This window comes from Pan troglodytes, chromosome 2, assembly GCF_028858775.2.
Source record: "Pan troglodytes isolate AG18354 chromosome 2, NHGRI_mPanTro3-v2.0_pri, whole genome shotgun sequence".
Taxonomy (NCBI): Eukaryota; Metazoa; Chordata; class Mammalia; order Primates; family Hominidae; genus Pan; species Pan troglodytes.
This window is the reverse complement of record NC_086015.1, coordinates 23,464,165-23,477,167: the sequence shown is the minus strand read 5'-3', so window position 1 is coordinate 23,477,167 and position 13,003 is coordinate 23,464,165. Positions and strand designations below refer to the sequence as shown.

At 46.3% G+C, this 13,003-nt stretch overlaps 1 protein-coding gene across 2 annotated transcripts in view; it reads right to left on the bottom strand.

Moving 5' to 3' along the window:
* KCNH8 (potassium voltage-gated channel subfamily H member 8) overlaps window positions 1–13,003 on the bottom strand; it is a 393,974-nt gene that overhangs the window by 51,128 nt on the left and 329,843 nt on the right. The gene's annotated exons all lie outside the window — the stretch shown is intronic.

Here is a 13,003-nt window from a genome sequence, read left to right as displayed (position 1 = left end):
AGAATCATCGTAAAACTCATTTTCCTTATAATTTGGACTTGTATAGTAAAAACTTCCACTGATTTTCCCCGCATGAAAGACTACTCGTAGTGTATACATCAGGTTACTGAGGTAAGGCAAGAAAGTAAAACAATCTTTCTGTTCTATAGTTACTATGAATGCCTAGAAACTTTAAAAGGAGCATGTTTATATAATGACACTCAGTACAAGGTATGTAGCCCAGGAAACGACCAGCCAGATGTGTGTTATGACCCCTCTGAGCCTCCCATGTCCACAGTTTTTAAAATAAGATTAAGAACTAAAGACTGGTGAGGACTCATAAATAATACAAGTAAAGTATTAGCCAGAACAAAAGAAAGGGGGTGCCCAAATGCATAATCTTGAAATTTGATGCCTGTGCTGTCATTAATAGCAATAAGTTAGAAAGGAAATGTGACTCTTTTAATTAAAAAAAAGACTATATGACCAAAAGTAAGTAAATTTGTCATAAATCAGGACTATATAAATATAAATGTAAATACTGGTCTTGTGTCATTTAGGTCATTTGAATAAAAAATGAAAATGATCCAGTCCACCTTCAAAAAAGAAAAAAATGGCCCTTCCTGTACTAAGGGACAATGTAACTCCTTAGAGCTAGTAATAACCAATCCCCTTGATCCTCAGTGAAAAAAAGGGAAAAGTGTGACCTTAGGAATTGATGGGGCCAGACTGGATCCTTGAGTAAATATCTTAGTTTCAGGAAAAGTTTACAAACGCTCTCCTGAGCCAGTGTTTTAAACTTTCTATGATGAACTAAATGTGCCAGTACCAGAAATTCCAAAAAAAACCCAAGAAATTTGTTTTTGCAATTAGACGAGCATGTAGCCCAGTTTCTCAATGTCACTTCATGTTATGTATGTGGAGAAACTGTAACAGGAGATCAACAGCCATAGGAAGCATGAAAATTAGTACCTACAGATGAAAGGAGCCAGGCACATTCCTCAGCCCCGGGCTCAAAACAAACAAGCCCAGTACAAACACATCCCATCCTCCCATCCCACCACATGTCACCATATATCTCTCAAACTTCCTGAGCCCAGTACAAACACCACCAGGAAAGTCTCCGATAAGGGGACAGCCGTTCAAAGTTTTACTGAAAGAGCGGGAACCAAAAGAATTCCTTTGTTCCCCTGTAACTTTCAGGCTATAAAAAGCAAACACTCACATTGTTCAGGGCCCTCTTGTATGCTGTGGAATGGAGGGACAAGGTTCGAACTTGTAGTAAAGATCCTTGCCGCTTGGCTTTGACTCTGGACTCTGGTGGTCTTCTTTGGGGAACTAACGGTCTGGGCATAACATCTAGGGGCTCGTCCGGGATTCCCCAAGCCCACCAGACCCCTGGTCAACGGATCTGCTAGGATCGATCTACTGATAGGTGAGCTGGCTCGTCTCCGTTTGTCTGTGTCTGTTCTGAATCCGAATCTATGACTCGTGAGGTCTGAAACTGGAGCTGGCACAGTCCTGGCGGACGCGCTATAGGACGGCCAGCGGAGACCGGTGGGAGACGTCCCCTGGCTCTCATCTGATCTAAATTGCAATCTGAACTGCCCCGGTTTGGCGGGCAGCAGCTATCTCTGATCTGGGCTGCCCCAGCATGATCGCGATCCAGGCAGCTAACTCTGATCCGGGCTTCCGGTGCGCGCTTGCAATCTGAACTGCCCCGGTTTGGCGGGCAGCAGCTATCTCTGATCTGGGCTGCCCCAGCACGATCGCGATCCAGGCAGCTAACTCTGACCCGGGCTTCTGGTGCGCGCTTGCAATCTGAACTGCCCCGGTTTGGCGGGCAGCAGCTATCTCTGATCTGGGCTGCCCCAGCGCGATCGCGATCCAGGCAGCTAACTCTGACCCGGGCTTCTGGTGCGTGCTTGCAATCTGAACTGCGCCGGTTTGGCGGGCAGCAGCTATCTCTGATCTGGGCTGCCCCAGCGCGATCGCGATCCAGGCAGCTAACTCTGACCCGGGCTTCCGGTGCGCGCTTGCAATCTGAACTGCCCCGGTTTGGCGGGCAGCAGCTATCTCTGATCTGGGCTGCCCCAGCGCGATCGCGATCCGGGCAGCTAACTCTGACCTGGGCTGCCAAAGTGCGCCTGCGATTAGATATCATTAATAAGCCAGATCAGATTTCCTTTACAGGGATTCTAACCCACATTCCTTTACAGGAAGAGACTACAAATTATTACAGGATGGGTAATACCCAGAGCACTCCTCTATCTCTCCTTACGAGTAATTTCAAAGAAGTTAGAGCAAGGGGCCATGATCTTGGTATAGAAATCAGGAAAGGAAAGCTAATTACTCTGTGTCGCTCCAAATGGCCTGCCTTTGATGTGGGGTGGCCACCCGAAGGGACCTTCCGACTTGCTGTCATCACTAGGGTAAAGTCCAAGATTTTCCTACCTAGGCATGTGGGCCACTTAGATCAAATCCCATATATCCTCATATGGCAGGACCTTGTTGAGAACCCGCCTCCTTGGCTGTCCCCTTTCCAATTAGCCTCTGAACCCTGTAAGGCACTGGTTGCTCGACCACTAAAATCCAAGCAACCAACTGCCCCCCCCCCCCTCCTGTTCTACCTGACAGCGGGGGACCCACTGTTCACAGAACCCCCTCCGTACCCCTCCGGGCCCCAGGCCCCAGCCCCCCTGGCTGAGCTGCGGGAGGGAGCAGGCGGACAGGAGGCGGCCGGCACACATGGGCCCGCTGAAAGGGAAAGTAACTTTGAAGGGCCGGCGGGGCGGACGCGAGGGCGCACTTCGTGGACCAGCCCCCCTAAGCCGCCTGACTCCACGGTGGCTTTACCCCTTTGGGAAATAGGACCCCCAGATGACACAGGAATCCCCAGGCTCCAGTACTGGCCATTCTCCACCAGTGATCTGTATAACTGGAAGACTCAGAGTGCTCGGTTTTCAGACAACCCCAAAGATTTACTGGCTTTACTGGATAGTGTCATGTTCACCCACCAGCCCACTTGGGATGATTGTCAGCAGCTCCTCCAAATCTTGTTCACCACGGAAGAGCGAGAGAGAATACAGATAGAAGCTAGAAAGCTGGTCCCGGGGGACGACGGTCAACTGACTGCCAACCCCGACCTCATAAACGCAACCTTTCCTCTGACCAGGCCGGCATAGGACAACACGGCAGAAGGTAGGGGACGGCTACACCTTTATCGCCAGACTCTAATAGCAGGTCTCCGGGCAGCTGCTCGCAAGCCCACTAATTTGGCTAAAGTATATTCTATTCTGCAAGGAAAGACAGAGAGCCCAGCTACCTACTTAGAAAGATTAATGGAAGCTTTTAGACAGTACACCCCCATAGATCCAGAGGCTCCAGGAAGTCAGGCAGCTGTTGTAATGTCTTTCGTAAATCAGGCAGCCCCAGATATTAAGAGAAAACTCCAGAAATTAGAAGACTTGGAAGGAAAGCGGATTCAGGACCTCCTTCAGATAGCCCAGCGGGTTTACAATAACAGAGATACTCCAGAGGAAAAGCAATTTAAGGCCACTGAAAAAAATGACCAAGGTCCTGGCAGCAGTAGTACAGAAAGAGCATCTACAGCCAGAGTACACCCAACCTAGGCGGCCCCCCCCCGGCATGATAATCTGAGCAAAGACCAATGTGCCTACTGTAAGGGGGCTGGCCACTAGGTAAGAGACTGCCCCAAAAAGAAACAACGAGGACAGGGACCCCCTAGGTCTACACCCGTACTAGTCACTCAAGACGAAGACTAAGGAAGACGGGGTTCGGACCCCCTCCCCGAACCTAGGGTAACTTTGCAAGTGGAGGGGTCCCCAGTCCAGTTCTTGGTCGATACAGGAGCACAGCACTCGGTCTTAGTTAAAACGAATAGGAAATTATCCTCCAAGTCCTCGTGGGTACAAGGGGCCACAGGAGTTAAGAAATACCCATGGACAACACAAAGAACAGTAAACCTCGGAGCCAAGAATGTAACCCATTCTTTCCTGGTCATCCCTGAGAGCCCCTGTCCCCTATTGAGGAGAGACCTGCTAACTAAAATGAGAGCACAGATCCATTTCCTCCCTGAGAGGCCCATCGTGACCAACTCCCACAATCGACCCGTGTCCGTCCTGACTATAAACCTAGAAGATAAGTACCGGCTCCACCAGGAGAAAGCGGCCCCTGACCAGGACATAGCAACCTGGCTCCAGCAATATCCAGAAGCTTGGGCGGAAACGGGGGGCTTAGGTCTAGCAAAACACTGTCCTGCCTTATTTATTGAACGTAAGCCTAGGACAGACCCCGTGCGGGTACGCCAATACCCGATGCCCCTAGAGGCCAAGAAAAGGATTTTGCAGACTATAGATACCTAGGTTCGCAGAACTGGCAAAACCCTTGTATCAGGCAACACGGGGGCAACAGCCATTAGGACAGACCCCGTGCGGGTACGCCAATACCCGATGCCCCTAGAGGCCAAGAAAAGGATTTTGCAGACTATAGATACCTAGGTTCGCAGAACTGGCTAAACCCTAGTATCAGGCAACACGGGGGCAACAGCCATTTAATTGGACAGACGAAGCCGAGTTGGCCTTCCAACAGATTAAAACCGCCCTACTCTCCGTGCCTGCACTAGGACTACCTGATGTTACCAAGCCCTTCCACTTATACGTGGATGAGAATAAAGGTGTCGCCAAGGCGGTAATAACTCAGAACTTAGGCCCCTGGCGGAGGCCAGTTGCCTACCTGTCAAAGAAGTTAGACCCAGTGGCTGCCGGGTGGCCCCCTTGTCTCCGAATGATTGCGGCCACGGCTCTGATGGTGCAAGATGCTGATAAACTTGTCATAGGGCAAGAATTGCGGGTCGTTACTCCACATGCCGTCGAAGGTGTGTACTCAAACAGCCACCTAATCGATGGATGAGTAACGCCCGGCTCACCCACTACCAAGGACTACTACTACATCCTCTCAGGATAATTTTCCTGCCCCCAACGACCTTAAACCCTGCCTCGCTGCTGCCCAACCCGGACCTGGACGCCCCACTCCATGACTGCACCAAGATACTAGCTCAGGTGCACGGAGTTCGAGAAGACCTGCAGGACCGCCCACTTCCTGACGCCGACCTCGTCTGGTTCACTGATAGGAGCAGCTTCATGCATCAAGGCCAGAGGTACGCTGGAGCGGCAGTAACTTCAGAGACTGAGGTAATCTGGGCGGAACCCCTGCCCCCGGGGACATCGGCCCAGAAGGCCGAACTGATAGCGCTCACCCAAGCTCTTACCTTAGGGGTGGGGAAAAAGCTGACAGTATATACAGACAGCCGATATGCTTTTGCCACGGCGCATATACATGGGGCCATTTACAAGGAGCGAAGGTTACTGACGGCTAAAGGAAAAGAGATAAAAAACAAGCAAGAGATCCTAGCCCTGCTAACAGCCCTATGGAGGCCAGAAAAATTAGCCATTGTACATTGCCCAAGGCATCAGAAACTAACTACTCCAACTGCTCAAGGCAACTTTCTGGCAGACCAAACTGCAAGGAATGTGGCGAAGGCTCCCAGCCAACTCCTTGCACTCCAGCTCCCTGACCCGGGCCCCCAGGACTTGCCATATTTCCCTGAATATTCAGAACAAGATCTCCAGTGGATTGACAAACTTCCCCTGAAACAAATCCAGAATGGGTGGTGGACTGATACTAATGACCAAACCATCCTACCAGAAAAATTAGGACAACAGGTGTTAGAACACATCCACCGAACCACCCACCTGGGGGCCCGGCGGATGATAGACCTGATCAGATGCTCCAAGCTCAAAATCAGACATATAGCTGAGACGGCCAACAGTATCGTGACAAGTTGCAAAGTCTGCCAGCTTAACAACGCATACCCCCAATCTCAAGCTGCAACAGGAACAAGGCTCAGGGGAACCAGGCCCGGTATCTACTAGGAAGTAGATTTTACTGAAATAAAGCCAGGAAAGTACGGGTACCGGTACTTACTTGTCTTTGTAGATACTTTTTCAGGGTGGACTGAAGCATTCCCAACCAAAAGAGAAACTGCTCAGGTCGTAGCAAAGAAAATTCTGGAAGATATCCTTCCCAGGTATGGCTTCCCCGTCCAGATAAGGTCAGATAATAGGCCCGCTTTCGTCGCTAAGGTAAGTCAGGACTTGGCTTCCATCCTTAGGGCAAATTAGAAACTACATTGCGCTTACAGGCCCCAGAGTTCAGGACAGGTAGAAAAGATGAATCGGACCTTAAAAGAGACCTTAACTAAATTGACTATAAAGACTGGCGCTAATTAAGTAGTCCTTCTCCCCTATGCTCTGTTCCGGGCCCGTAATACCCCTTACAAACTAGGCCTTACCCCTTACGAAATCATGTATGGCAGACCTCCACCCCTGGTTCCTAGCTTAAAAGATGATCTGCTTAAGTCTGAAACAGAAAATGTCTCTGAATTCTTATTTTCCCTATAAGCCTTACAGAAAATTCACCAAGCAATCTGGCCCAAGCTGAAAGAGCTATATGAGACCAGTCCCCCACCGACACCCCATCCGTACCAGCCAGGAGACTAGGTCCTGGTTAAGCGACACCGACAAGAGACCCTAGAGCCCAGGTGGAAAGGACCACTCCAAGTACTCCTGACCACACCCACCGCCCTGAAAGTAGAAGGCATTGCATCGTGGATCCACTACACCCACGTCAAGCCAGTGGACCCAACCTCCGACCTTCTGAGGCCAATCACGGCGGCGGCTGAAGCACCGGACACGTGGACTGTGGACAGAGCTAAGAACAACCCCTTAAAACTCACCCTGCGCCGGCAGCATAGCTCACTGCAAACATGCAGTTAGGTAGTCTAACTTTAACATTAGTCGCCCTAGTGGCCGCTGAAGAAAACATAAAGCCAGCTCCTAATCCCTTTGTCTGGAGATTCTGGCTTTATGAAAACCAAACCCACCCTGGGCAACCTCATAAGCCCAGGAAATTAGTGGCCAGTGCAGATTGCCCCTCCTCAGGGTGCAATAGCCCAATTTTACTAAATTTTACCGATTTCCCAGTAGCCAAACCAGTGGCACCAATAATATGCTTCGAGTATGATCAGACTAAATACAATTGTAAGCACTATTGGTGGCACCAAAGTGCCGGCTGCCCTTATAACTATTGTAACATCCATAAATACTAATAGTGAGGTGGAAAAGAACAGATAGATCCCAGATGGCCCTTCCATCGCAGACGAGATAGAGACCTTTCATATACATGGATAGTTAGAGACCCCTGGAACTCCCGCTGGACCACGCCTCAACACGGGGCTGTATACTACTCCTCTGCCTCCACATGGCCTAGCAGTCACCTCTATCTGTGGCGAGGTCTAGTGCAGGTACGGCCCCTGGTCCATGGAAATATCCAGCGACAAGAAAACCACCTAACACAAGACTTACGTCCTTTTTCCTAGTTAAAATTATTGCAAGAAGGATTAGAACTTACTAACCTTACAGGACTTCACAGCCTGTCTGGCTGCTTTCTGTGTGCCACTCTAAGGCGTCCACTGCTAACCGCTGTCCCCCTGCCATAAGGATCCTCCACCTCTGCCCAAGCTAACAACCACCGAAACCTCTCATATGCCCCATCCCTAACGTGCCACTATACCTAAACCCCAGTCAAGAAAAGTTTCCCTACTGTTTCTCAGGAACTAATTCCAGCCTCTGCAGCATCACTGCAATGCCCCCTAATATCACCTTAAAGGCTCCGTCAGGCATATTCTTCTGGTGTAATAGAACATTATCTAAAAACCTATCAAGCCCCTCTGTTACCAACCTACTGTGTCTTCCTGTCACATTAGTTCCCCAGTTAACTCTGCTTACTGCCGGCAAGTTCCTAAGGTATACCGGTAACTGGACTAGTGCTGTTATTCACCCAGACCCTAGACCGAGACCTGCACGAGCCATATTTCTCCCCCTCATTGCAGGAATCTCCCTCACCGCATCCTTTGTGGCGGCCGGACTGGCTGGAGGAGCCCTAGGTCACACCCTCATAGAAAGTAACAAGCTGTACCAACAATTTGCCGTTGCTATGGAGGAGTCAGCTGAGTCCCTTGCCTCCCTCCAGCGGCAGCTCACGTCCCTAGCACAGGTAACCTTGCAGAACCAGAAGGCCTTAGACCTACTCACTGCTGAAAAAGGGGGAACGTGTATGTTTCTAAAGGAAGACTGTTGTTTCTACATAAATGAATCAGGGCTTGTAGAAGACCGGGTCCAACAGTTACGCAAGTTAAGCACAGAAGTAAGAACACGGCAGTTTGCTTCAGCTGCAGACCAATGGTAGAACTCATCTATGTTTTCTCTGTTAGCCCCCTTCCTTGGACCCCTGCTGAGTCTACTATTTCTGCTTACCGTAAGACCTTGTGTTGTTAACAGAATTTTGCGGTTTGTTAAAGAAAAGTTTAACACTGTACAACTCATAGTCCTCAGAGCCCAATACCAACCTGTAAACGCTGAAACAGAATCAGACTTATAAGACCCAAGATTGGCTCTAAAAAATACCTGAAAAGAAAGGGGGGGAATGAAAGGAGCCAGGCACATTCCTCAGCCCCGGGCTCAAAACAAACAAGCCCAGTACAAACACATCCCATCCTCCTATCCCACCACATGTCGCCATATATCTCTCAAACTTCCTGAGCCAAACACCACCAGGAAAGTCTCCGATAAGGGGACAGCCGTTCAAAGTTTTACTGAAAGAGCAGGAATCAAAAGAATTCCTTTGTTCCCCTGTAACTTTCAGGCTATAAAAAGCAAACACTCGCATTGTTCAAGGCCTTCTTGTATGCTGTGGAATGGAGGGACCAGGTTCGAACTTGTAGTAAAGATCCTTGCCGCTTGGCTTTGACTCTGGACTCTGGTGGTCTTCTTTAAGGAACTAACGGTCTAGGCATAACACAGACCCAGTTCCTGATGAATTCCCGGCTCAGAAAAATCACCCTGACAATTTCTAGGTCCTAAAAGCCTCAATTATTGGACAGTATTGCATAGCTAGAAAAAAAAATCCACTCACCCTGTAGGATGACTTAGTTGTCTAGGACAGAAACTGTATAGTGGTAACACGAAAACAGTCACTGGGTGGAGTTCAAATCACACAAAAAGGAATCCATTTAGTAAATTCCCAAAGTTGCAAACCGGGTGGACCTAACTGGAGTCCCACCAGGACTGGACAGCCCCCACTGGATTATACTGGATATGTGGGCATAGAGCTTATGCGAAATTACCTGACCAGTGGGCAGGTAGTTGTGTTATTGGCACTCTTAAACCATCTTTCTTCCTACTGCCCATAAAAACAGGCAAACTCCTAGGCTTCCCTGTCTATGCTTCCCAAGAAAAGAGAAGCATAGTTATAAAAAATTAAAAAAAAAAATAGCCCCCTGAAAAAAAATCATACAATATCATAGGCCTGCTACTTAGACACAAGACAGCTCGTGGGGATACCAGACTCCCATTTACAGGATCAACCAAATCATACGGTTACAAGCTGTCTTAGAAATAATCACTAATAAAACCGGCAGAGCCTTGACTATTCTGGTCTCGCAAGAAACTCAGATGAGAAATACTATCTATCAGAATAGATTAGCTCTCTACTACTTGCTAGCAGCTGAAGGAGGGGTCTGTAGGAAATTTAACCTTACTAATTGCTGTCTACACATAGATGATCAAGGACAAGTAGTTGAAGACATAGTTAAAAATATGACAAAACTGACACATGTGCCTGTGCAAGTGTGGCATGGATTTAATCCTAAGGCCATGTTTAAAAAATGGCTCCCAGTGCTAGGAGAATTTAAAACTTTTATAATAAGAGTTATAATAGTAATAAGAACCTGCTTACTGCTTCCTTGTTTACTACCTGTACTTCTTCAAATGATAAAAAGCTTCACTGCTACCTTAGTTCACAAAAATGCTTTAGCACAAGTGTACTGTGTGAATTACTATCGATCTGTCTTGCAAAAAGACATAGGTAGTAAAAATAAAAGTGAAAACTCCCACTAATGAGTGAGGTTCTCAAAGGGAGGGGAATAAAGAGGGAGACCACCCCTCATATTGTCTTATGCCCAATTTCTGCCTCCAAAGAAAGAAGAAGTAAAAACTAAAAGGCAGAAATGAAATCCACAGGCAGACAGCCCGGCGCCACACCCTGGGGCCTGGTAGTTAAAGATTGACCCCTGACCTAATCGGTTATGTTATCTATAGATTACAGACATTGTATGGAAAAGCACTGTGGAAATCCCTGTCCTGTTCTCTTCCATTCTAATTACCGGTGCAGGTGCATGCAGCCCCCAGTCACGTACTGCCTGCTTGCTCAATCGATCACGACCCTCTCACATGGACACCCTTAGAGTTGTAAGCCTTTAAAAGGGACAAGAATTGCTCACTCCGGGAGCTCGGTTTTTGGAGACGTGAGTCTGCCGATGCTCCCAGAAGAACCCCTTCTACAAATTGTTGTCTGAGGGGTTCTTGTCTGTGGCTCATCCTGCTGCAACTTCATCCATCAAGTTAAGAACAGAATGTCTGTCACAGGCCATGCATCCTGACTCTCAGTGTTCCTTACCCAACCATAAGTTTTCTCAGGTACTTTCTCCAGCAGTTAATGCTGTTACTTGAGCTGAAAGAATAAATGCCTGATGTACTGTAGAATTTAATCCAACACAGGGTTTTGATGATTCCCATAAAGCCGACCCAAATAGCTCATGATGCAAGGTTGCTCAAGCACTGCTTTAACCTTTTCTGGGTCATAGATTTTTCTGGAAATGTGATACATTACAGACATTCTCTCCTTAAGAAAAAAATGCATGAAACTTTGAACAGAAAACCTTTTTTGACCCCAATTTTCTTGTTCTAACATCTAGAAGAGGACTCAGAAGTTTTAAATGTTTTGAAGAGGGCAGTCTTATCCAATTTTGAGTCCCTTCTACATAAAATTTTTACATCCTTTACACAACATGAAGAGCTTCTAGTCATCTCTAATCTCTACTGGGGATAACTTTTTTAAAAAAAGACTAGACTTTTGGAGGTTGGAGAAACAAAAAGGAAGTAAATTAGACAAAAGAGAGAAATGGAACTCATTGCAATGAAGCCTTTGGGGAGGATAAGGTATTACTTATGAGTATAATATATATTATTTAGGTGATAAATACATTAAAAGCAGTGATTCCCCCTAGTCAGTATATCTATGTAACAAAATTAAACTTCTACCCCATAAATTTATATAAATAAAAAACGAAATCAATGAAGTCTTGAGAGAGATAAAGAAGATTGAGGGCTAGCCTACTGAGACCTTAGAATTGTGCCCTTCCATCTATCAGGATGGAAGAAGCCAAATGTGGGAAAGAAAGATTTGTCTTGGCACAATGTTATTAGGAACAGCAGGAAGGCTTTATAACCTTATAGAGTGGGAAAGAAAGATAATCTCAGCCACAGTCAGTTGATTTAAGAAGTTTCCCCATAGCTTTTCTTCTCCTTTCTCTCCCAATCCTAACCACCTAAATTGCTCTATCACTTTGTGAATACAGTGGGAACTGAGAGGGAGGACTCTTAAATTGGAAAGATAATTGTTTTTTTGGCATGAAGAACCAGACAGAGAAAATATAGTTTCTTAGTACTCATACTATCTGTAACAAAAAAAGCAAAACAAATTCACAACTCTTTTTTTCTCAAACTGTGGAGAGAAGGCCTCAACATTCTACTATTGAGCTTGAATTGCAAATGAAAGCAAGCATACCAGGCACGTGGATAGCAATTTTAGAAGTGAAAAGTGCTATTGTATTCTCTAATGTTGTCTTTATTCTACTGAATGAAGACATTTCTATAAGAGCTCTCATAGGCTCATACCTGACTTTGGCTATTCAACCTATAATTGCCTTAAATTCTTAAATTCCTCAATGGTAAAAGTTCCTAATATTAGAATTTCCACTAATTATTGTAGTTGGGAAGGCAGTCCTTTGATTTATTTCATCTATTTCTCTAACTCATTAAATGCCTCTGAATCCTGACAGAAGATACTGTAGTAACAATGTTTGGGACCCAGCCTTTTATGGGATGCTAATGCTTCACCTTTGGAAGGATTTTGAGTGGTTTTTCAGTCCTGTTGAGGCAGAAGGAAGCTTACTCTCAAGCTTCTTTCAAGAGGCTGAACCACCAGGGAGTTAGTTGACTACTGCGAAGCGGGAAAGAAGCAAACATTGCAGAACCCACAGCCTGGACCTATGAAACCTAAACTGTAATCTAGTACAACAGTGGCCCAGGGAAGATAGGAAATCTATTTGCATTGTTTACGTGGTGCATAGGTCAGAATTTACAAGCCCGTGTTTGAGTCTGAGAATGTCCTCTCAATAAGGAATCTCATAAGACACTAAATGCTCCAGCAGGAACATTATCTACAGCTGAATGCTCAATTGGGAAGTGAGACGTGTATTATAAGACTCTTCTTTCTGACTGATTCATGATATCTTCTGCCTCAATAATAATGACACTGATTAAGTCACAAAGCAGATTGGAGGAACATGTGTTCCCATTCAGAAAAAGAGATCATTCCATATTTTATCTTATTCACTGGACAGCAACATAACCAGTATTGGTGACTGTTTGGGATAAAGAGAATATGAATGAAGCGTACTCACAAATAAACCCACGACTCTCATAGTTAAAATGTCTACTCCTGCAAAATCATAATAAGTATCATATAATAGAGACACAGCAAATCAGCAGGTCTCTTTCTCATTTCTGATCTGTTTCTTCCTCTTGTAGACTCATCTGGAGGTGCCCATAAATAGTAAATAACACACATGGCAGGTGGTAATGGGAAGAGTAAATGGAAACCTCTGGAGAAAGGATAGGCTTTGAATAAGGGAGCACTAATGTTCAAGTAAACAAATCTGACATTTCACCACCATCTAATCTAAAGAAGAGATTTTTTGAGGATGGCCTGAAACCCTAAGTGAGTAACACAGTCTCTACTATATTTCCTTTGCTTGTTGTGT